Source organism: Thermobia domestica, chromosome 2, assembly GCF_964235325.1.
Source record: "Thermobia domestica chromosome 2, izTheDome1.hap1.1, whole genome shotgun sequence".
NCBI lineage: Eukaryota > Metazoa > Arthropoda > Insecta > Zygentoma > Lepismatidae > Thermobia > Thermobia domestica.
The window spans coordinates 39477153-39501238 of NC_137455.1; positions in this window are offsets into that span (position 1 = coordinate 39477153).

The window sequence follows — 24086 nt, forward strand, 5'->3', positions numbered from 1 at the left end:
ATTGAGTATGATCTTTGTTAATAAATACCCTTAACAAACGAGAAACTTCTGAGTGGTACCTTTCCACAGGGTTAGATTTTGGATTGTACGGGCTCAACAACAAATGTTGAATGCCATTCCGGCGGCAAAAACGACGCTACAAACAACAAACGAACTGTGCTCCCCTATCAGTGATGAGTTCCTGGGGAATCGGATAGTGGTAAAAATACCTTTTAGTAAAAAATAGTAATAATCTTTTTGGCATTAGCATTCCTTACTGGATACAACACAAGAAATTTACTGTAAACATCTAAGACAGATAATATGTAAGAATAAGAGTTACTTTTTGGTAAACGCCCTATAAAATCTACACTTAATTTACAATGTGGGCGGTCTGCCTCCACATGACAAATTTGATGTGCCTTGGCCTGCGAACATGGTTTAGTTGTTGCACAAATCTCACAATCACTTATAAATTTAGCAATGTCACGCTTCATGTTCGGCCAATAGAAAAGCTTTCTACAATGCAAGTAACATTTCCTGGATCCAAAATGTGCTTCCTTATGAATTTCGTCTATTACTATATGCACTAAACTTTTAGGAATAATTAATTTCCAAACATTAGATTGCTTAACATACACTAAATTTGAATGTCTACAATAATTTGAATTACCTTCTCCCAATTTAGTTAAACATTTACCGACAAAAGCATCGTTTTGCTGTTCTTTAGACATTAGCTGTAAGAAAGAGGATTGAGTTAAATTTCTGAACACAACATTCACCATATACATAGCATTAACAGACTCATCCTCATCAGGGGGATTACGTGAAATGACATCAGCAATGTAGTTCTCACCAGAGGACAGATGTTCGAACTGCAAGTTATAATCCTGAAGTTTTAACAATAATCTAGTGGTTCTAGTGTCTAGATTGCGTATAGTTTTAAGAAGTGTTATAGTCTTGTTGTCTGTATGGACAACAGTTTCTCTACCAAGAATATAATCTGCGAACCTCTCACAGAGAAATACTACCGCTAATAATTCTGTCTGGAAAATAGACAATGACATTTCAGTGGGCTTGATACGTCTACTGGCATAAGAAATAACTCTAAATTCGTCACCTTCGTACTGACCAATATATCCGCCAATGGCTATGGCAGAGGAATCTAAAAAGATGTGAAAAGTTTTACCCATGTCAGGCAATGCTAAGGCAGGAGGAGAAATTAACTCTCGCTTTAATAACTCAAAAGCTTTCAGTTGCTTTGGACCGAACTGAAATTTCACTTCCTTGCGTAGAAGATGCACCAAATCTTCGGTTAATTCGGCGTAATTGTTAATGAATTTGCGACGCCAATTGGCTATACCCAGAAATTGACGTAACTGCTTACGAGTTCTTGGTACAGGAAAATTCCTGATGGTTTCATTCATTTTGGAGTTGACCTTAACTTCTCGGCCAGATATGATGTGTCCTAGGAATGACAGTTCTGGAAACAAAAATCTACATTTACGAAAATTTAGAGAGAAGTTCAACTTGTTTAACGTATACAGGATAAATTCCAGATGCTTGAAGTGTTGTTCTATAGAGGGTGAAAAACAAAGAAGGTCGTCTAAATAACAAGAGACAAAATGTTTTGTGGACAGGTCGAAGATACTGTTCATAACGAACTGAAACAAACTTGTAGCAGATTTCAGTCCCATCACTAGGTAACGAAAGCAATATTGTCTTCCTTCAAACAAGAAAGCTGTCTTCTCGTAGGATTCTTCTTCCAAGGGTAGACAATAATATCCATCTTTACAATCGAATGAGGAAAACACCATAGAACCTTTGAGGCGAGCTAAAATATCCTGTATGGGCTCCACGCGCACATTAGCAGTTATTACCTTTCTATTTAGGTGTCTTAAATCCAACGTGGGCCTAATAGACTGCTTGTCTGCCTTGTAGACACAGTGCACAGGGTTTAAATAAGGTGACAATCTTTCTTCAATTACTCCCCATTCCAGCCACTTCTGCAAGAGTTTTCGGAATGGTTCTCGCATTGAGTAGGCTATCGGGTACGGCTTGCACACCACTTGCTCGTTATCAGTGAGCTCGATCTTCAGAGGCTTTATTTTTACTGGTCTAGGTCGCTCGGAAAATAACTCCCTATATCGAACTAGTAAATCCACCAATCTGGACTTAACGTCCTCGGTTTGGTCAGTTCTGGACAAGATGGTATCTTGAATTTCGCTCACTGGTACCAAATAATCATCTTCTTGGTTCACTTCTTGTATTAAAGGTTCTGGTTCCACTGAACTTATCCATAAGGAGTACAGATTCAATTTGGCTGGCTTGCCATCTAGGTCTTTGAAGGTAAGGATACGGTTAGCAAAGTCTACAACACAGCTGTATTTACTCAAGAAAGGAGTTCCTAGGAGGACGTCTGACTTCATACCTTCCACAATGAAGAAAGAAACTTTGAGAACATGACCGGAGAATTCCAGATATAAAGTCTTTTGGCCTTTAACTCGGTGTTTATTATCACCCACGAAGGCTTGCAAAGTTACATGCTTAGCTGGCACTAGCTTGGCGGTAGGCAACACTTCTACAATCCTTTTCCACTTATCATAACACAAAAGGTTAGCTTCACACCCACTATCGATTATGCAAGATAGAGATAAACCGGCTATTTGGCCTGACAGATAAGGTGACTTTACGAAAGCCCTATTTTCACTAACGCTGTCATGTGAATTTTCATTCAAAATAAAATAAACTTGGAGAGGAGACTGAGTAAACCAGGTACCATTAGTTCTGTTAGATAACATAGCTTCTGGTCGCTGACTACAATCTTGGTGGGCTCCAGGCGACCGATCAGGAGTCTGCCCTGCTAATTTAAAGTTGCATTACATTGAGCATAAGGCTCAGAGACAGTTTGTGAATTTACACCCATACTTTCGTGGTTGTTCCTAAAGTTAGGACAATGACTACAATTACAACAAGAAGAAATAGGTTCAGCCTGTTCACAAGAATTTCCTGATTGATTATTAGTGTTTCTGGTAAAGCCATTATTAATGTTACGATTTCTAACGTTAACCCTTCGGACATTGCGATTACTTTGTCTAGCTTGAAAACCATTATTACCTTGACTATTACTGAAATTATTACTACTATTGTTATTATTACGATTACCAAAACCAAACCTTCTTCGATTATTACGCCTGAAATTAACATTGTTGTTATTACTATTGTTATTGTTATTACCAGGGGGATTATTACCTAAGTAATCCTTTACATTGGCATATCCTACTTGAGCCCATTTCTCTTTAGTAGTTACCTTACTTTCGGAATTAGGATTTGCACTAGAGCTACCTGGTTCATTATTATTTTCATTGATCATAGTAGTGGCCAGGTTAACATCGAAATGGACATTGCGTTTCTTACTCTTACTAGGAGGTTCGTTATCATTACCTGCTTTACGTTTAAAACTAAAGGACTCTAAAGACACTAGAGGACTGTTTAGTAACTTGGTTTTGTCAGGTACTTCCAGCCTCATTAGGCGCTCAGCGAGTTCAGAAACAGAAGTGATTTCTACTTGACTTAAGGTAAACTGATATTCTGGAGGTAATGTATCAATTAGATAATCTACTAACTCTATTTGTGACATGTTATCCTTAAGCATTTTCAAACCTTTAGAAAGTTTCCATACAAATTCAGAAGCTTTTCCGTGAATGCTGGGGTTATACTTAGTAGATAGCAAATATCTCCACTGAGCCCTACAAACCTTTGAATTTAAATACTGTGACAAGAAAAGACGTTTAAAGTCCTGGTATGAATGAATTTGATCCGAGACCTGCGAAATCCAACAAGCAGCAGAATCTTTCATGGCTCTCATAGCAACTAACACTTGGTATTCGGGATCAAGATTCAACAACTTAAAATTCTGTTCTAATTGTTGCAAGAAATCAAGTGGAGAAATCTCCAACACATTGCCTGTAAACTCAGGGAAATGACTCAAATCTGACAAACGTAACGACTTTAAACCATGACCATTATTATTATTATCGTTAATGCTAGACAGTGGACAACCGTTGGACAAGAAAGAGGGGACATCTGGCTCCAAGGTGGAAGTTCTTGGGTAGGCAGAGTCACCTCGACCAATATTGACGGACGAAACACATGGCAAGTTATTTCTATCCTTAGCATGCTGAGAAGGAAAAGGGTTGAATAAATTATTTCGCTCATAACTAGGAAAACTATCAGTTCTCCGACCATCCCAACCTTTGTCATGACTAGGCTCAGAATGAGTACAATGACTATGTGGCATACCATGAGAAGAAGCAGTGGAAACACAACTAACATTATTAAAGAAATGCTGCACCTGGGACAGATTGACTTTAGCAGGGCGAAGACAAGAGGTAGTGGTTACTGAGGTAGTTCCAATCAACGGACTAGAAACAACCACTGGAATTTCAGAATGACTACTGCTCTCACAAGTACTAGGATTAACAAGACCTAAAAATCTTTCAAAGTCTGTGAAGTGTCTACGCTCCACATTAACAACATCAGAATGGAGCTGGTTACTTTGTTCTTCCACTCCTTCATCGTAGTCCTGATCAAAAAGGCTATCAACCTTCTCCTTCAAGGCTTCAAGTTCGTCCCGTAGTCCTAGACAGGAGTTGCTGGTCTGATGGATTTCTTTCACTTGGGTAGACAAAGCTTCCAACTGACGCTTATACACACTATTGTCCCTTAAGCAATTAAGTAAGGTTTCTTCCTGCGAGGCTAAATTCTCGTTCACCACTTCCAACTAATGATTCAATTCCGCCGTATTATTTTCCAATTGGTTGCTCAAGGCTGCTCTTTGATGTGACGACCCACGGTGTCCCTCAACTCAGACATTTCCTTTTCTACGACTTCAGATATTTCAGTAATCACTGTTGCTTTAACCTGCGAAACTTCTTCTGTTACTGCCACTTTTATAGAATTTATTTGGGTAGTGAGCTGCGCTAAGAGCTCAGAGAAATTAGAAGCAACACCAATCTCACCACTACTACTTCCACTTTGACTCTTTTCTACTAAAGATCCAGCGTTTACATCATCTATTTCAATAGTATTATCCACTACTCCTGGGAATTGTACCAAACATGAATTACAATCCCACGAAACATTGGGCTTGCCCTTCTCGGCAAAAGCTTCATCACTTAATCCTGAACACTGCTTACAGTACCAAGTATTACAGGAAGTACACTCTAATAAAGTGCCTGAATGGCCACACTGACAAGCTTTCCTCTTAGACTTGTTCATTCTGGCACTAACATTCTAACACATGCACTAAAATTAAAAGAATACACTGAAAAATAGTTTTATTTGACGTTAAACACTCAATTGACTTTTACTTCACTGATATATGATGCGGGTCCCCAACCCAATCCGACATTGTCAACAAAGAGCACTGCACCTCACCTACAATGAAAGTTGACTTAAAACAGTAAGGCTTTTTTTTTTATGGAAGATTCAGGGATGACGGTATCCATCTTCGGAAGTTAAGAAACATACAAAATATACAAGATACTGATAAACAAAAATTGTAATACGATACCGACAAAATCCTATATAGAGAAATAAGAATAGAAATCACTAAAACACAAGAAAAATCAAAAGGCACCAGCTGATATCCTGGCGATCAGGTCGCCGAAAACAACAATCGGCTAAATAGCGACTTCATACGTAATTCACCTGATGAGGTGCAAGGAAAGAAAGAAAGAAAGAAAGACAAGTAGTTAATAGCCTTTCTATTCTCATAATGTAAGTATATTGTGGCTAAAGCTGGGTACCATCCGCTCTAAACTAATTAGTCAAATGCGATTAACTTCGTCAATTACTACATGTTAATCAGAGATTCTGAATACACTTCTGATAACGATGAGTTAGTTAAATTCTTAGTATAGCGCTAACCATAACGTCAAAACGACTCTGTATAAGGCCTATAGAGTTTATATCTTGTCTGCTATTTATTTTGAGTATATAATCTAAGTATTAGATATTCGATCTGAAGTCCTTCAAGAATCAAATATAAGACATCTTTTCTGTTTTATCATAGTGTTCGAAATTTTTTTTCCGGCCAGTTTTCGAATATTTGTTTTCGATATTAGATAAATCATTCCAATAAGTATATGTTATTCTAATAATAGTGAATAACGAATTTTAGTAAAATATTTTAATTATGAATATTCGAAGCATAAATTATCCGAGAAAATAATTATTGAAATTTTATCAGCATTATTGCTTACAATGATTTATCTAGTGTTCTTAAATGTAACTAAATACCTATTATTCAATTAGTGTTCTCCAAGAATATACTGTAACTAGCAGTTGTATCCATGTTTTACAACTGTCCCAGATATCTAAAGAGCTTGTAGCGCCCCAGAGGGCCCTAATCCCTGGCAGGCTACAGCTAAGTTTGATGTTCAGTGCCGGGGCACAGAGTTGATAGATATAGGAAAAGGGGTCGCCACCTGTGATCTGCTCGGAACACAGGAAATGAGTAAACAAACGCCAAGAACAGAATAAACCTGCATTAAAATTATCTAAAAAAGAAAAAAAAACTATGACTATGCAACGGTAAACGAATCCAACCTGTGCGAAACTGCACCCTATACGCTCTACGAGTGCACAGAGAACAGCCCTTTTCTCATGTAGTGATTTCCTTACCTATAGGCATTCCAAGAGAACTCAGCTGCTGAAAAATAAACCTATAATGTTTGGTTTCGTGGAATATAACACTTATAGTTATGGTGTTGTAATATTTATTTGGCTAAATGTATTCTCACAATTTAAGATTATTCATTATACACTGGTAAATAGAACAACGTGATTATATTGAAATTAAGACTGAAACCAGTTTTGAGAATTTTCTACGATATTTTCCTTTATAACCTATACAGGTACATGACCGAACAAAATCATACTAGATACAACTATACGTTGGTGGTAAAATGGACATACGATAAGCAATTAAACATACACACAAATAATATAGCTTATAGGAAAAATGTCATGCTAAGGAGTTCACCATGGTTTTTACAATTATTAGGACAAATAGCTCGAGCGAGGTAAGCTTTACTGACCACGACTAGTCGGGTGTACACATAAATAAGTAGTGCTTAAATTCAACCATTATATAACAGTAAGTAATTAATAAAATACTAATAAACCCCACGGAAACATCATGCTAGGTCTAGTTTTCGTTACATTATACGTCGCCATAAAATAAATGAACTACCCTAATTGAATAAGGCTATTAAAGTGGACAAAAGGTGGACAAATTGGACAGATATGGATGCAAGACATAGTGACCAGTCCTGACAAATAGGTTGATAACAACCATGCTCCGATCCTGATGCGGGATCGCCAAAAAAAATAACAAACAAACGTATCCTGATGCTGGACATAGTAGATTGCCATATTAATATAGACATAGTGACATGCTTAATAAAACCCATGTAATCCTTTCACAGTAGGACACCGCTGTGGCTTGGACACACTTTGGCAAAGATTAAGAGGAAAGAACTAGCAAGAGACCAACGTGAACTGGCCAAAGTTAATTCAATGGTAACACAAACATAATAAGCTAAAGGGACAACATTCTTGACCAACTCGTGCTAGATAGCCAAGTGACTCTTAAATGCGAGAGACGTGCTCGTGACTTAGACAGTGATAAACTCAAAGGATAGTAATTAACTATGCACTTATATTGCTGGTAGAATACTTCCAACATGGCTGAAACGTTGATAAGTGCAAATGAATACCTGCAGAACAACATTCTTTAAACGTGCACCAGCAAATCCACATGAGGGTGCAATATGTACACGTAATTCAACAAATCACAAATAGTGAAGACAACAATCCTGTACGAGGCAGAATTATTAGCCGGCTACGAAGGCGGGCTCTTATAACACAAGGTACTTACCCTTTTGGCAGGTATAGAATAAACATAAATTATTATACTTTTCACACATGCACTTTCGAAATTAACGAAACACATTTCCAACAGGAAACAAATTACACGATATGCACACTAACTGCTGCTTTAAGCACACACAAGGCACTGAGGCTTGGATAAATTAAATAATCACTGCTGCTGAGTTGTTCCTCTAAATTATTTGGCATAGGAGATTAAGCGTAAGAAGACATCTTCATTTTACACGATCCGGCCTGGGCAGGTAGGAGCTGGTGTGCATCCCCCTCCTGGAGGTCACTAGACAGTCTGGATAATGATGATGATACATCTATTTAAGATTACAAACTTAAATCCAACTGGTAAGTAGAATGAACATAAGGCTATAGCAATGAACTGGAGACTGGACGCCTTGTTGATATTTCAAAGAGATGATTAATGAAAGTATATGAAAGTGACTCTCATTGGCTAACACTTTACATATGAGTATATACACAAAATTCCACTTTAACTACTTGACGTGATGCTGCATTTTTAACCTCTTGAATAGCCACGAAAGATGATTGCTCACATTGATTAAAAGGTTACATACGATTAAGTGGCTGAACAGTACGTACAAAATTATTATGAACATACGGTAGCCCTGCAGCCATGCGTGCCGTTCACGTAACATGCTGCGGTAGCGACTTGCTGGACTCCATTCACAGAAGGTTATATTATTACTGGTGAGTTTACTATACACTCTTGGTACTTCCATAGTAAATAATTGCACTGATATAACTGAATAGAACAGACGAAGAGAATGTTTAATTTTGCCTTGCTTCACGGACATTGTGAATGGGTTGGGGGCCCCGCTGCTAAGAGTTTAGCGGCACATAAAGTTACTTGACTCAAGCTGCAAGTTAAAAATGCGTGCCAAGATTAACATGATGACTAAATCACTCCAACAGAACGCACACTGGATATCCAAAATGATAATATAACAGAGTGAATGCAAACTCGAAACATGCACACACACAAAGACGGCTCACGTGTGAGCTAGGGCGAATGACTATTTCCCAACTCCATTCAAAATTTGATGTTATTCAAACTAGTTGCACACGAGTAGATGTGAGAAATTGTTCACCAGGTTACGAGGTAACGTAAACCATTTTTAAATACTATGATGATCACTAGCGAGTGAGATATAACAAAATTTTGTTAGCAGACAAAGGTTACTACTACCATTGCGTCTTCTTGTCCCTGATTGAGTACCCAGAATTCCTTGCGCGAACCCGCGAACATGATGTTTCAACAGGGTTGCCAAATACAAAAAGGTTACAAGGAGTATTTTGTAAATTGTACCAGTAATACAATTGTAAATAAGTTATACAGGGGCGTTACAAGCTAAACGTAGGATTAAAAATATTAAACAAAGGGAAAGTACGATATATGAAAAATTTGAAAATAGTTATACTACGAGGTGAATTCAAGTTATAACGCCTCTAATTGTTTCCTCTCAGGACTGGTAACAGATAGAAACGTGGTGTTTGTTTTGAAATAGGCGAGCACTACTTGTCAATGCGTGACAGAGATATCAACCATACGGTACACAGAAATCTAGAGGCAAAGGTTTAGGTGATGACTGGTTTTGATACTTATGACTTCTCCAACGCTTAAAATTGCGACGTTTTCATTACAAGAAGAGCGTGCGATCATTCATTTTGTCCATTTGCGTGGTGTGGCATCGCTTGAAATTTATCACCAGTTGAGTGAGATGTGTGATGATGGTGTCATGGATGTTAATGTGTGTTCCTGTGCCAACAAACCAAAATAATCTCGACCTCACACAAGCTGATCTGGCGACAGTGTGCACAGATCCCACGGAAATGTCAATTTTGGAGGCGATGTATTCCACACTCATTTGGCGATCCTTCGAAACAACTTTTCCAACTCGTTCGATCATGTCTCAGAACGGCTTGTGGGAAGCCTAAATTGTCTTGATTTGTTGTTACACGACGTTCTTCGTTCTCTCAACTGTTGCACCCACGAACGCACATTAATTTCCATGACACCATCATCACATGTCTCAATCAACTAACGATGATTTTCAAGCAGTGTCACAGTATGCAAATGGAGAAAACGACGAGCCTGCCTTACTCAAAATAACACAAAATTTACCATTTTTCTTTTGCTTGTTTTTCATAAGTGAAAGGAGATAATGATATGGAACTTACCACAATCACAGATAATGTTGTTCTACAACAGAAAATATGAACCTGAGGAATTTTCAGTGTAGCCATCCATAGAAATTACAGTGTTGACAGAATAACAATTTCCCTAAAATCTAAGTTAAGGCAGCGACTAGAGGAACGAACTCAACTGCATTTGATTACGTATCATGTTGTTTTGGTTTCCTGTGAACTACTTTTTAAATAATAGTTGTATTTAGTTTGTAATAAACAAAATAGGTTTAATATACAGTTATTAAAACTAAATTATAATGCTATTTAAAAAAAAAGAATCAGTTGATTTTAACGTCCCTTTTAGCAGCGAGGCTATAGGAGACGGGACATACTGATTAATGTGGAATTTGTACCACATGAGCTACCGCCGGGTCTCTGACGCCAAAGGCGCCTACTCTAACCGCTTAACCACGATTAGCTCAATTAGACAAATAAGAAGTACAGTAAGTGAAACATAATAAATAGTGCAATAAAATAAGTTAAATAATATATATGAGATGAATACAAACTAAAAAAAATAGTATGTTGAAAACTAAAACAAGTTAAAAACTAAAAAAACGCGCAAATTTAAAGTTATAACAATGAGATTTTAAAATAATTGGGAAACGGGCCTGATATTTTTTATTTCGACAGATACTTTGTTATGCAACCAACAGTTCATACCTGTACCGCGGGTTGCCTGCTTATCAGTGTGTTTTTAAAAAGCAACATCTGCGTTAGTATAAAATTTCATCAAAATTGGTTCAGACGTTTTGGCTTGATGATATAAGACGGAGTTATGTTTCAGTTTATTTATATTTTCATAAGGATTGGGTTAGTCTAAAAACATAATACTTATGCAAAACAATTATCTTCTCCCCTTGTCAGTATGGACGAGGAATAATTGTTAATTTTTTATGTATACATAAAGCAATATTTCGGTATACTTGAGGGCTTTAAAGAATATAATCAGTAGTTTGGATTTTTTTTTTAGTGACACAAGGACTAAAATTAGCTGTCATAACTTTGTGCAAGAGTAGTTACTATCTAGCTTATTTATTAATAATTGTTTAAAATTAAGTATTAGGGCATAATATCACTATTGGGGTATAGAAAACTCCGTTTTGTGAAGTAGCGAACCTTTATATTGACGAATTGTAATGATATGGATTATGTTCCTTCATAAAATCTACTCAACACTTTCTCGAGGACATGCTGGTGGTAGGAATTTTCTGTTCATACAGACGACATTGACTTGTTGGCGAAACTTTTACCCATACTCAATGTCCAATCTCTTGCTATTCTGGGTGTTCTCGAGATACTTCCGATAGTATCTCGTTCTTTGAAGTGACGTGGTCAGGTTAAATCATTCACATTTGCACTGGAAGGTGGTGTTTTTTCAATTAAATTCCCTCAGAACACATGGGTCAGAGATTCAGATGAGAGTTAGCACTAGATCAACGTACGGTAGCTAAAAACGGACATAATCTGTCTCTGGCTTTGGTACACTCGCTATGTTATTTCTTGCTACATCACTCTATTCCAATCTAATTTTAAGGCGAAGTCTTTAAGGGTTTCCTAAACGTCCTTTGGCGCTTGGGTTCCATAGGTAGATGAACCAGAAATCTCTCGTTGTAATGAAATTGCTTAGTGTAGCAATATTTGACACTTTTACCCTCATATTATTCATCACTTTGATCGTTGATTTCCACCCACTCAACTTGTTTCATGATGTTAATCGGATAGGATTTACACAAACAAGCAAAGTGTTTGATTCATTTTCCGCTTGGAAATGAATCTATTGGGAGCGAACTTGGTTTCACAATTTTGTTTGTCAGCTAATTCCTGATTGTGTCTCTTTTGTTATCAGAAAGAGAAAAAATGAAATGAAATCTTTCAGTTTTACGTCCCACGTTTATGCCGGTTAGGCTAAAGGAGACGGTGATTATGAGAAATGAATCAAATGGTGGAATGAAGAAAGTGGGAGGAAACGGGAGAACCCGGAGAAAACCCTCGAGCACGGTGTTTGTCCACCACAAAGTCCACACGGCGCAAGCTGGGATCGAACCAGGGACCCTAAGCACCGGAGGTGAACGCTCTACCACTGAGCCACTGCGCCCCCCATCAGAAAGAGAATTATGAGATGCAGGTACAGAAAGGTTAGCACAAAAGTGGTTTATTTATATTTTTGTCTCTGAATAAATTAACTTAATTTTTCTTTCAGTCTGCTTAAGTTCTATGATATAGATTCTAACAAGTAATGTTTAATTCTATACAGTATTGCAAAATGAATTACAATACTTTCCAGAAATATTAGGGAAAATCTGATGCAAAATGAAAAAAGTGAAATGTATTATTGCATGTATGTTTTAGATCTGTTTTGCTCTTTAAAACAAAGACAAACGATGCAAAGGTTAACAACCAGCATTCTCTATGAAAATGTTAGTTTGCATTGTTTTTCAGCGGGCTACCTTTTCTTATTATGAAATAAAATGCAATGTGTGCTTACGTATAGAAATCAATGCCGGAACGACACTAACTGATCATAGTAATTTCCTATCTTTTAAGCCATGACGATTTTAGGGCAATGGTGGGAAGAGATGCTATCAACAGATCAACGGAAGACACAAATAGAACTCTCAGAATACTCTGGGTTCGTTTGCTCTATAGCCGTTTAATGAAGTATATTCTGAATTTTTCTTTTCGTTGGGCGCTTGGCACTCAAAGATGAACTCACAGAAAGTTACATCATAGAAACTACCATTCAGCTTCCACATAAAATGGAAAAGCCTTGTTATTTTCATGCAGAGTATATAGAACTAAGAAACACGAACATAGACGGACTAAAATCGCACTGAAAACATCCATAAGTAGACGACATCAATAACATCCAACCTGAAGAAGAACAGTGGATTGCTTTGAGGACCTTTTTCGATGAACAGCAACTCCGGAAAGTGATTTCAGTGACCCACAATTATTGAGATTTCATGCAGATACTCGTATACAGACCCACAATGATTCTCATTCTAAATGTGTTTAGTGGTTCAAAAGCGAGATTTTTTTATAAGTAACCAGCCATTTGCATAATTTCTTAATGCTACATAATGTTTTCATTTTAATTATTCCCAACATCTAGACTTGCCATCGTTACACAACTGTTTCGGCTAGTTTTTAGTCCTGATGTTTGTGGTTAAATGACCTTTGTTTCTTGTTCATTGTCCCCGGACTCAGTGATGACGCCAGAGAGGGCGAGCGCCTCCTGGTTACTGCTCCTGCTCCCTGACTGCCCCCCAGACTCCTACAATCTTAGAACATTTTAAACATGGTATTTTATAAGTCAGTATCATAGCCAATCTCACTATCAGATCGAGTTTTCCATGCATTTACTATTCCGCGGTTTACTGCTCAAGCTCTCTTCTTTGAATGTCATTTACGTATATTTCTGCTTTCTAGTTTAGCGCTTTTTCCGGTGAATTTTAGTTTTAGTTGTTTCTTATGAATTTTAATTTCCAACAATGAGAATGGACAATTTTCTTTTTTGGAGAATTAAAATAGCTACATTGTAGATCCGATTCAACTGAAAACAGTTTTCACTGTGCCTAGTGAACAACAATAGTGGAGTTGGTCGACTTGTTTTCTTCGCATCATTGGATCAACTTCGATTAAAAACGAAAGAAAGGTAGAAACAATTAATTATATTATATTATATACATTAAATAACTCGGGTATATTTATCCAGTTGAAGTTTTCAATTTCCCCTTTTTGCTTTATTTAAAGATTCTATTTTTTCCTGAATCATTATTTACGGTACTCAATATTCATAGAATGGGCTTATAACAACTTAATTTGAGAGCCCCAGGAGTTTAATTTTTGGAGGAGATGAAACATATTATGCTTTCCCGTTCTGCAAATAATAATAATATTTTTTTATTGCATACTGGAAATCGCATACAGAACTGCCCACTTACAATTTCCATGCAAATAAAATGCAAACAACAAACATAAACATAATACATTATTAAACACAAATGATACATGCACAGAAAAGGAAAAAAATCATCCATAAAATAAACATGCTGTTATATAAAAGAAAATACTCTCGGCTGATGAAATGATTATATAACTGTCTTTGTATATTACTAAAATTGTGATAAAAAATGTCAATAACAGGCAAAATCATTGCCTACTGATAACATTTTATACAAATGAACATCATTGAGAAACTGAATGGGTTTAAATATTTTCGGATTTCTTATATGATAACATGTTGTATACAGAGTTATTATTGATAAAAACTTCAAATTACCGTGAAGAATTGAATGTAGCATTTTAAGATCCAAAATAATCCTTCTTTCAGACAACCTTAACATACCTAAGGACATCCTAACTTCATAACACTTAAATGTCCAGCATAACCAAGCAAGAAAAAGATTTTGAATGGTCTCCCGAGTAGTAGATATATAATCTATATTTCTATTCCATATGATTGAACAATATTCAAGATGACTTCTAACATTGGAATAATCAAGAATAAGGCATGCTTTAACAGACAAAATATTTGGACATCCATTTAAGAATTCCAAGATTCCTTCTCGCTTTGGAAGTTATATTCTCAAGATGTTGTTTGAAAAGCAATTTGCTGTCAAAAAATACCTAAATCCTTAATAGTATCTACAACTCTAATTGGAGTATCATTTATGTTATAAATGAAAAAAATGGATTTGCTTTATTCGTAATATTTATTGAAAAGGTTTTGTTACAATTTAGAGGTAGTACATTGTTTTGAGACCAAAGTAGTGTTTTATTAATATTGTTTTGGAGCACCAAACAATCATCCAAATTTACAATTTTTGTAGATTTTGAGGTCATCTGCATACATCAACATTTACAATCCAAATTTTCAGTTATATCATTAATAAACATAAGGAATAGAAGTGGTCCGAGATTTGATTCTTGCGGAACACCGAAGTATATGTTATATACGTCTGAAAGATTACCCTTATACCTAACCACAAACTTTCATTGGGACAAGTATGATACTAACCAAGTCATAAATAAAATGGAGGGATCATAATGTTTCAATTTGTAAATTAAGATGTCATGTGGTAACTTATCAAAGGCTCTAGAGAAGTTGAAATAAATTACATCGATTTGACCATTGCTTTTAAAGATAGGAAGAGTATCAGCCATAAAACATGTCAAGTTAGTTGTAGTTGACCTATTTTTCATAAAGCCATGTTGATAGATCGTAATATTGGGATGAACATAATTATACAAATAATTATCTATTAACTTATCAAAAACCTTGGGTATGATACTCAAGAGAGAAATAGGTCTATAGTCGGATAATTTTTTCCCATCAGTCTTGGGTATAGGAACAACAACGGCCATCTTTCAATGTTCAGGATAAACAGAAGTAAGTGAACTCCGCTTGAACAAAGATGTTAAGACAGGCGCAATGATGGACACAGTGACCTTCAGTATAAAAGCAGGTATACCGTCTAAACCAGAAGAAGATTTGGCATTAAGATTGTTTATAGCCTTAGTTACTTGCTCAGTTGTAATAATAGAATAAAAAGAATCATTACCTGCCAAATCCGATAAGTCAATATTATGTAAAGAAGGACGCCTTTGGTATATAGTCTCAAATAATTGAGCCCATGAATTAGCTAAAGTTTTAGGATTCGACACATACACATCATCAACCATAAGTCCAGTGGCTTGGTTTATTTGACTTTTGTTTTTATTAACAAACTTCCAAAACTTTTGAGGTGAATTACTTGATGCACTCTCCATATTATGTATATAAGCAAGCTTGTCCAACCTTAACCTTTCTTTAAATTGTTTCCATATGTAAGCAAAAACATTATAATCTTCATTTGAACCAATAAGTTTAAATCTCGTATCAGCGTTTTCTTTCGTTTTAGTTAATGAGATCAGATTCCTAGAGTACCAAGAAGGATATTTTCTAGATTTAGGTCTATTTAGAGGAATGTTCTTAGTCATACTGGATTTTATTAAATTTTCTACAGCAATAACAGCAGCAGTATTTTCTACAGGTCTGGATTCAACATAATATTAGTCCAGTCAGCTACAAGAAATTGTTGATAAAGGGATAAATAATCGCCCTTATGATAAGCATAATGAGAAGAATTACCACCTAACGGAGTATTGAAATAAAAAGGAAACGTAATTTCAATAGGATAATGAAAGCTATCAGGCACCACAATCGGTTGGACATTCTTGGAAGCACATAAATTAAAATTAGATATGACCAAATCTAAGTCAGATACATTATAATTAACATTAAGATTAAGATCATCCAAAAATGTAAATAAAATTTTAGCTTTAGATTTAGCATAATAATGAATACCTGTTAAAAAATGTTTCTTAGCCCAATCCACTTTAGGTACATTATAATCACAAACCATTAAAATGTCATAATGTAGAATATCTATTTTATTAGAAAAGGCCTAAAAAATTCACTAAATACATTCAATTGCAAATTAGGATGGAAATACACACAAAATAATAAAAGATTTTTTTCCAAGTTTCCTTGGAAGTTCTAAACAAACACTTTCCTTAAAAAAAAAATTCAAAGTCAATTCGCCTCACTACTTTAATGTTTTTCTTCACTGCACAGAGAACACCACCACTTCTTATAACGATGCCCACAGTTCACATATTTATATAACTACAAGACTACTGATTTTCATAAAAAAAACATTTACACACGGCATCATGATATTACCTTTTATTGTAAGATGTGACACATTAAACTTTTTACACACCTTAAAAATTGTACATATAGTGTTCACAAGATGGATCAGCAATTATGCATTATTTATTTTGTGTTGCTATGACAACTAATTTCACATCGTCGAATTACTATATTAACAAAAATAGCAACGTATAACAACTGCAAAGAAATTATATCTATATATCCTTTTTTCATGCATTTCTTCTTCCTTTCTTAAACAGCTTGTGCATAATTTAAAAGTAAATTCTGCCAACTAATACAAGTAAGGGTAGAAATACGAGTATAAATACAAGTATAGTTGTACTCTTTCACAAATATGAAAATCATAGTGTCTATCGGATCTAAAGCAAGAGTAAGTGTCGGTTAAATAATCATCATTAATGTAAGTGTTACTTAACCAAGTCTCAGTGACAGAAACAACATCGTATTTGCAGTCTGCCACAGAACTATAAAACTGTTTGTTTTTAGTACGTACTCCACGTACATGTTGGTACCATAAGTCAATGTTATTCATGATGAGTCTCTATGTTTTCATTAATTTCTTCCGTATTATTTGTACCATTTAATTTCTTTAATTTTCCATAGAACGGACCAACTAAAATACCTTTACACCAAATTTCAGGATCACTTATAACAATATAATCAAACTCAGGGACCTCAATATGAAATGAGGAATAAGAGCCATGTTTGGTTTTGAGTTTAGTACATTTGACAGATTTTACATATTTACTTAATAATTCTTCAATACTCTCAGCAGAAGTGGATAGGCTAAATCTTGTAACAAACAAAGCCCTTTTCCCTTGCATTACAAACCAATTCTGTTTTAGTATTACCACGACCAACATTCAGTTTGCGCAAATTATTCTTTACTCCTATACCTACTTTCGGATTTTGATTTAGGTTTACATTGTCTTTATTAACAGGTTCACTTCTCATTTTTCTTTGATTTCTCGAAATTACTTCATTATTTATTCTAATTGCGATTATTTTCTAATTGCAATTTCATATTAGATACATGATCGGACATAATTGCATTCTGTTGTAAAAGAGACCTCAACTGATAATTTTCATCACGTAAGGAAGTTATCTCAGCTTTGAGAGCTCTTATTTCTCTCAAGAAAATTTGAGTCATTTTATCTAAAGAGTTATCAATGAGCCGCTGAAAAGTAGCCAAAGAAGGATTTTCATTTAGATTAAATTTAATATGTTTATTCATTTCACTACTATTTCCAGTGTTATCATAGTCGTTTTGTTCCATACTATATTCACATACATAATTTAATTCAGTTTCCACTGAAATATATGATACATTACATTTAGTTGTACATTTCTTACATTTAACAGCTTTTGGTCTTCCGTAAACTGGGAGATCACAATATGGACAATTTTCAGCTGAGGGTGGCATATTAAAAAATGACAAATAAAAAACACACTCATCAAAAAGAAAAGAAAAGGTCGAACTCCGCTGGCCTAAGGAGCAAGACAAAGAAAAGGACCATTCAAAACACAGACACAAAACACAAATACTACTACTACTACTACTACTACTAATAATAATAATAATAATAATAATTATTATTATTATTTTATTTTCAGTACTGTGAATAGCTCATTGACAAAAATACAGCACTATTTTAAAACCATTATACAATTATTTAAAACAAACCAGAAAATTTGTAGTATAAAATAAATATTAGAGCAGGTCAAGGCCCTTGTCACAAGATTAATATATTCAAATTACGTGAGTCAAGCTGATTATAAAACAATATTAAAATAGAAACAGTCAATATCATAAAATACCACTTACAGAACTGTGGAAATTAATGCTTCATTTAACCATCGTTTAAAGAATGAGTCAACCTTGCTTAAAATTTCGTATCCTCTATGTAAAAGATCCTGATTACTTGTCGTATTTTCACATAAAAGTTTGGCTCTTTAAATAAAATATTATAACTAAAGATATTCTGAAGATACACGTGATATGTTGTAGATATTGTGTATCTGAGAAAAAGTCTCGATGGGCACAAACAAAAATCACTGACCGTTTGGCCACTACAGGGCCAAAGAGTCTTAACGGACATAATCACCAATCACTGACCGTTTGACCACTTACAGGCCAACATTTTTGAAAGCAGCCGAAGATAGTGATATTCTGAATTTCGATGAAACTGACTGAAACTATGATATGTTATAGATATTGCGATCCTGAGAAAAAAAATAGGCACAGCCACCAATTACTGACTGTTTGGCCACTACAAAGCCACATTTTTGAAAATAGCAGAAGGTAATGGTATTCTAGATTTCGGTAAAAATGAATGAAACCGTGATATGTTGTAGTTATTGTGATCCTGAGAAAGACTCAATTTGTACAACCATCCATCATTGACCGTTTGGCCACTATAGGGCCATTTTTTCAGGACGGATAGGGATTTCAAGAAAATCGTAGACATTTACGTTGGTGGCCCTAGAATCCCTTTTAATTGTCACAGGGACATGAACTATACCTCGTTGTAAAGATTATGGAACACAAATTCCAACGAGCTAATTTATGTGCCCCTGGTGCCAAACCCGTAGAAGAAGAAGACGACGAAAGGTTTGTAAAAAATATTTTTTGTTTTTGGAAATTTGTCAGAAATTGGCAACACTGTTACTTATCGTACATTGGGTACAATCATGGAGAAAAGCGAGTGGCGAAAGTTCAGTGCCAAGTGAGAGAAAATTTCAAACATGTGTCCAAATCGCCTTCTATATATTTTTCGAAATATTTTCGTCTACCCTGACGCCCCTAATCGTCACGGAGATACAAGCAGGCCGGTAGCCAGCCAAAAATTTACGGGGGGGGGGAGCTGACTGAAGTTAGGGGGCGATCCAACCATATTATAGTTCATTTGCAAGCCTACTGTGAAAATTTTAGGGGGTCCAGCAAAACTTTTCCCCCTAGACCCCCCAGACCCCCCTAGACCCCCCTGGATACGGGCCTGGTTATAAGCCATACCTCCTTGGAAAGCTTATGGGATATAGATTCCAACGAGGTAACTTTTCTATCCCTCGTTCCCAACCCGTAAAAGAAGAAGAAAAATTTTAAAAAATGAAATAAAAAATACATTTTCTCGAAGCTGGCAACATGTTATTTGCCGTGCGCAAGAATGGCCATACACAGGGTATCATTAGTTAGGATGTTTATTTATCTTTATTGATAACACTTTTTATGCTTGTAGCTCCTTTGGAGGGAGAGTCTCTTTTCCCCAAATGCTGAGGGGGAACAAAAACATCCACATTCTTCCCTACCTTTTTGCTGCTGGTTCCCCGATGTAGACGAAATGCACACCGTTGGGAAGTTTGATTCTTTTCTAAAGAGATAGACACCTAAATAATCTCTTTAGATTAATTAGGACCGAAGTGATGGAGGTTTAAACTGCTGGCTCAACACTTGAGCCGTACGTCCTACAAAGGTTAAATGAGAAGGTAACGGTATTCTGGATTTCGGTGTAATTGCTTGAAACTATGACATATTGCTGACCGTGTGGCCACTACGAGGCCACTTTTTGAAAACAATAGAAGGTAACTGTATTCTGAATGTCGTTGGAATTACTTGAAGCTATATCTTATTAATATTGGATCCTGAGAAAAAGTCTCAATAGGTACAACCACCCATTACTGACCGTTTGACCACTTATACACCACATTTATTGACAATAACAGAAGGTAGGTATTCTGGATATCGGTGAAATTGGTTGAAACTGTGATATATTATGGATATTGCGACACGGTTTCAGTCATTTTTGCCGAAATCCAGAAAATCGTTATCTTCAGCCGTTTAAGAAAAATGGCCCTGCAGTGGCCAAACGGTCAGTGAATTTGTTTGTTTCCATTGAGACTTTTTCTCAGGTACACAGTATCTACAACATATTACGATTTCAAGCAATTCCACCGAATCTAATTTCCGTTATGATTGTGCGAGGTCCTTTGTTATTTGGAAGGGAGCCAATGCCCCCTGGAACTATTTTCTCGCAAAAACGACAAAACCCGTATTTCTTACTTTGTAGTTTTCTTTTACATCGACAGAGTTTCGTTTCTTTAATGTGGTCCTTTTAGTCAAGAGGATACTTTTTCCGAAAAGGGGCCCTTTGTCCTCCTTAACCTATTTTCCGAAAGAAACAAAAAAATAATAATAATAATAAAAATAAAATAAAAATAAAAATAAAATAAAAAAATACGTGTCAATTTATTCTCCGTCTAGTATATACGTGTATGCGCCAAGTTTCTTTGACGATTTGCTGAACACGCAGCCAAAAACTAATGTGCGTGGAGAAAAGGAGATACACACCTCAGAACCGTATATTCCAGAACCCAATCAAATAGAAGTGGAAGCCGCTATAAAGAAATTAAAGAAACACAAATCTCCGGGTGTAGATGAAATTCCGGCTGAGTTAATTTTAGCTGGAGGCGAAAAATTGTGGAACAAGATACACAAACTCATTCTCCTTATCTGGAACAAGGAAGAATTGCCACAAGAGTGGAAAGAGTCAATCATTGTTCCAATTCACAAGAAAGGCGACAAAACTGACTGTAATAATTATCGAGGCATTTCTCTTCTGTCAACATCCTATAAAATCCTTTCAAATATTCTGTTAGCAAGATTGACCCCATACGCAGATGAAATTATTGGAGATTATCAGTGCGGATTTAGAAGAAATCGATCAACTATCGACCAAATATTTACCATTCGCCAAATACTCGAAAAGAAGTGGGAATACAATACCCCGGTACATCAACTATTTATTGATTTTAGAAAGGCTTACGACTCGGTTAGGAGAGAAACATTATACAACGTTCTTACAGAGCTTGGAATACCGAGAAAGCTAATTAGATTAATTAAGATACGTTTAAGTGAATCCCAAAGTAAAGTCCGGGTAGGAAAATTTTTGTCCACGAGCTTCCACGTCGAAAATGGCCTGAAACAAGGAGATGCGTTGTCGCCATTATTATTTAACTTTGTGCTGGAATACGCCATAAGGAAAATCAAAGATAGCAACCAGGGCCTAGAGTTGAACAATATTCACCAGGTTATGGCATATGCTGATGATCTAAATTTAATAGGGGATGATAGGAGAACAGTAGAAATAAATACAGAGATATTATTAAACGCTTGCAGGGACATGGGTTTAGAAGTAAATGCAGAGAAAACTAAATACATGGAAGTGCGTCGGGACCGTAATACGGCAAATTGTGGAGGCGTTAAAATATTAAATAATACTTTTGATAAAGTAGATACTTTCAAATATTTAGGATCAATATTAACAGACGAAAATCATATTCACGAAGAAATTAAATGTCGACTAAAAGCAGGGAATTCGTGTTACTATTCGGTTCAAAATCTCTTGTCGTCGCGAATTCTGTCGAGGAATTTGAAGCTTAAAATATATAAAACGATAATCATGCCTGTTGTTCTGTATGGTTGCGAAACATGGTCGCTTACTCTGAGGGAAGAACATAGACTGAAAGTATTTGAGAACAGGATCCTGAGAAGAATATTCGGACCCAAGAGGAACGAGAATGGGGAATGGCGGAAGCTTCATAACGAGGAACTACATAGTTTATACGGTTTACCCAACATTATTAGGGTCGTCAAGTCTAGGATGCTTAGGTGGGCAGGTCATGTAGCTAGAATGGAAGAAAGTAGAAACGCTTTCAAAGTCTTGACTGGTAGACCCATAGGAAAACGACCATTAGGAAGACCTAGGCGCAGATGGGAGGATAATATTAAGATGGATCTCGCAGAGATAGGAATACAAAGTAGAAACTGGATCCAATTAGCTAAGAATAGAAGTCAGTGGAGAGCTTTTGTGAACGCGGCATTGAACCTGCGGGTTCCATAGGCCATAGAGTTAGTTAGTTAGTTAGTTATGTGCCAAGTTTGAAGAAAATCGGACTACGAGAAACCCTTGTGGAGCTATCTCCTTTATACTTTCACGTTTTGGACTTGACGGGTTTTTGGCCCCAAAGTCTTCAATTAGGGAAAATGTTTTTATGAGTAAACATGATAAAACATATAGTTACTTATGATGATGTTGTGTTCATCCTTTGATTATTAAGAAGTTATCATTGTAATAAATATTCTACGTACCTTAATTGAGCTGAGTGAATCGAAGTTCGTATACGCTTACTTTGCGTTTTACTCAATGTATGTACCTTAAAAATCGAATAGTTACCGAAATACCAATTTTGCTGTGTTAGGGAATATTAATGAAAAGGTTTACAAATAAACTATCTCGGATCGATCGAATCACAAGGAATAGTGATCTAAAATCTGCATTTGTTTAAATCGAAGTTCGTGGTGCATACATGCAGAAACAAAATACTCGAGTGTATTGTTGGTTCCACCAAGATTTGGGATTCTAGTATCGGTGTTAAATAATAATTCAACTCATACATATTTTTCAAATTGACAACTAGGCAAGCAATGAGGGAAAGATCTACTGTCAAGTTTACCGGTCCAGAAGTAATTTTATTTTATTTTTGATAATTGTACTTTTAATCGAACACAGTATCCACCCTAACCGTGTAAAATACAGGATACGCTTATTATAAGACAATAATTTCAACATTTTTGGTTTAAAATTGGGTCTTTTATACTGAATCAGCTCCTCCAGATTTTCTGCGTCGCTTTCGAAATACTTTAAATCAAAAGATGAGTATGTATAATTATCATTATTACTTTCACATTTTTTTTTGAAAATGAGAAGTTACGATACTTATACAAAGATGTTGATAAACAAGAGATAAATAGAATGTAGCATGTGTTGTAAGGCACGGAAATATAAACAGCATGAGAGCATTACGGAAACATTAAATAAAAAGAAAGAATATACATATACACAAAAATAAAGCTAAACAAAATTATTTAATTAAATAAATCGTACCTTATTTAAAAAGAAAGTCCATCTTTCGTTTTTTTTCGAGCTGCAAATTTTTCTATTACTTGTTGATTAAAATCTGGAATGCTGCTCACCAAGTCTCTCTCAATAGATAACATTGCCAGCGCAGATAGTCTCTCTTCTGTCATGGTGTTCCGTAGAAAAGTCTTTATTCTCTTTAAGGTAGAGAAGCATCTCTCTGCCTCCGATGAAGTCATTGGAATGACGAGCAAAACCTTCAGAAGTTTGGTTACTTCAGAAAAGGATTTCTCAGTGTTATTGTGCTGGAAAAA